At 36.8% G+C, this 3,417-nt stretch overlaps 1 pseudogene; it reads left to right on the top strand.

Moving 5' to 3' along the window:
• The first annotated feature begins 1,727 nt into the window (after positions 1 to 1,727).
• LOC103748087 overlaps positions 1,728 to 3,417 on the top strand; it is a 3,577-nt pseudogene continuing 1,887 nt past the window's right edge.

Genomic DNA, 3,417 nt, shown 5'->3' with positions numbered 1-3,417 from the left:
CCTGCTATTTCCCAGAACTTTATTATAAAGTTCCATCGACAGACAGACAACTGGAATTACAAATCATCAATTTCTTGGGGAAAGCAAGCACAGCTGCTCTGTTAACTATTTCAGAACCATTATCGATTTTACTTATATTGTTTTCCCAACAAGACATAAACACCCTGCTGGCAGGAATGTCCCAAATCTTAGGGTCATAACTGACACATATTGTCCTAGTGGAGGTCAGAGGACAACTTACAGGAGTAAGTTCTCTCCTCCCACCACAGGACTGAGCTCAAGTTACCTGTACCTACTGAGTTACTAGCTGGAATCTCAGAACTCCTATGAGAGTATAGAAAGAGCTGTTTAACCATAAAAAGTCCTAAATTTGGATTTTAGGAAAACTACAGGCACTTCAGGCCTACAAATAAACAGGAAAAGAGTTAAAAGAACAATTCGGTTTTTGGTCCTGATGAATTAACCAGACAATGCACTTATACTTTATTTACTATGTACAGCCTATTTCATTGGAAAGGATATCTAAGAGTAATAAAACTGAAGTTTTTAAATTATGGCTTATTTAGGAATACTTCTATATAGTGATTTGATGAAGTGATAAATTTTATTTCCAGTCTGCAGTTTGTATAATATTCTGTTTTAATACATCTAGGTATCACTTAGATGAAACATACATTTCATATAATTTTCATGCTTTCTGAATAAACAAATATTCAATTTTAAAATTAACTGTTAATTTTTATGTTAAAATGGTACATCATAATTCACTATTTTAACCTTTGAAAGAGTATAGTGTTTTACATTCAATATACATGTTTTTGCAGAAATAAACCCTGAAACTTCTGTTTTGTGTTACTGAGAATTTTTTACACACGATAACAAGTACTTTGCCACAAAGCCACCTATCCAGCCCACTTTTTGTTATTATTTCAATGATTACTTTTCATTTGTGTAAGTTCATGAAGGACATGTCTATTGAAGTCCTTTTCTCACATTTTAATCATGCTGCTTTTGTTATTGTTGAACTGTAAAAGTTATTTATACATTCTATATAATAGGTCTTCTTTGAGAGTGCAATGATCTTTCACGAGAGTATGTTAAAGTAGGGTTCCTTAGGCTTCTAGCCTTCTTCTGGGTGTCTGGGATAGAAAATGTGATAGGACATACTCAGTGCACTGGGACTGAGTTTATGCTGAGGCTCCCCAGCAGCCGAGGGTCTCTCTCTTTCTCTTGATTTCTTGCTGGGGTAGGTGGATGAGGCTTTTTTTACTCCTCAGAAGCTGTGAGGTTATACAGGTCACCACCTTATTATTGTTGCCAAACTCATTGTCAAACCAGGAAAATAACTAGATAGTGTGGTTTTTGAGGGCAATGCCAGTTCTAGCATTAAAGGTAAAAGAGTGTTGTTACTGTTAAAGTCTCATGAGACAACCTGGTCCTCAGTATTGCCCATGGTGCCCATTAGGGGATCCTCTGATGTCTGCTTCATCACCTTCTAGATGTCATCCTATTTGGCAGCTTTATCTAAGCAGCAGGTTAGATCCACAATGGACAAATAGGGGTTAATAGCATGGAAGTCCATGACAGTGAGACTCCTGTTCAGATCTGAGATGACTTTGCTTAGACCCTTGGCAGTGTCTGTGGATGCCGGCATAATGCTCTGGGCAGCTCCATAGCTACCCCATCATATTCTGGAGAGTCCACCATTGTTCTTCTGTGTGACAGTGATGGCATGGACTCTGATCATGATTCCCTTAACTAAGCAGTTTGTTGTGCAAGAATCATTACTGATGATCCCGAGTGAGCTGTACTTCTCGTGGTTCATGCCCATCACAAACATGGAGGCACCAGCAGAAGGGGCCACCATGGTGACACTTTTGACTAAGTAGATCACAGCCTTCTCCATTGGAGTGAATACACAAGTAAACTCTACCACATACTCACTAGCAGCATCACCACCAGCATGATGTCACTCCTGGAGGATGGAGATGGCATTCTAATGGATAATAAATTTCTCATTCTCAGCCTTGACTGTACAGTAGTACTTGTATGGAATCATACTGGAACTGTAGACCTTGTAGAAATGCATTAATGCAAAAGCCACATTTTTTCTCACTACATCAATAAAGGGGTCAATGATGGCAAGAATGTTCACTTTACCAGAGTCGAAGGCAGCTCTACGGACCAGGTACCCAATATGGCTAAATAGCTCACTCCAGCCTTCACTATGGTGACTCAGGGATGAGGCAGGGACTGCATGAGAAAATGGGACTATCTCTGAAGAGGGAGAAGCAGAGAGTCTATATATTAAATCTTATTAGATATATGCTTTCCTATTAATTTGTCCCATTTTGCATGTTCCTATAGTCTTAATTTTCATGTTTTATACTTGATGAAGCATAATAATTTATCTTGAGTTTTTATTGTTATAATAATATATTATCAATGGATTTTAATTGTGTAATAACCGATTTTCTATAAATATCCCTCTACTGTAAGTCACCCCATTTCTCAGTGTGATCAGATATTATCTCTCTCTCTCTCTCTCTCTCTCTCTCAGTCCTTCTCTCTCATTTATGGTAATGATAAAGAATGTTAGTGCAAGTGAATTACATTGACTTTAGAGAATTATAGAAGCTCCATCTTTCATCTGTTGTAACATAAGGATCATATAATACAATGGATAAAATTCCAGGACTCACTTTGCCTTTAATATTTTTTATTTATTATTTTTATTTTATGTGTATGCATGTATTGCCTGCATGTAGGTAAGTGCACCCATGTTGTGCAATGCCCACAGAGGATAGAAGAAGCTGTCGGATCCCCTGGAACTGGAGTTATGGACAGTTGTTAGCTGCCACGTGGGTGCTGGGATTCGAACCTGGGTCTTCTGCAAGAACAGTGTTCTTAAACACTGAGCCATATCTCCAGCCCCCACTTTGCCTTTTGAAATTAGATATCTTCATTTTTATTACATTGTCATACCTGAAAGTCTGAAGAGATGGGCAGACACAAGGACTATTTGTGTTTTATCATAAAGCAATAGCAAATGAAAGATTGATTTTTTTTTTACTGTTCAGCAAGAATAGAATATTAAAATGTCATATAGCATAGAAATTTCAAGGTCTTTAAATATACATGTAAGCCTAAAGCTTTGAGAAAATAATCTTTCCATAGTCCGTATAAGATGTTAAAATATTTGGAAAAATTTTCCTCTCATCTCACAAACTATTTTTCAGTGATATAGCTAACTTCAGTGAGAACCAGTTTCGTTCAAAGTAAGTTCAATGACTTCATTTAAATAAATTCAAAGAGAGAGGAAAACAGATAAAGGAGAAATGCATTAATACAAAAGCCATATTTTTTCTTACTACATACATCACATATCTTACCATTGATATTTCAAATGCATTGTAA

The sequence above is a fragment of the Nannospalax galili genome, unplaced genomic scaffold (genome assembly GCF_000622305.1).
Source record: "Nannospalax galili isolate Female #2095 unplaced genomic scaffold, S.galili_v1.0 scaffold965, whole genome shotgun sequence".
Taxonomy (NCBI): domain Eukaryota; kingdom Metazoa; phylum Chordata; class Mammalia; order Rodentia; family Spalacidae; genus Nannospalax; species Nannospalax galili.
This window is presented reverse-complemented; position numbering and strand designations above follow the sequence as displayed.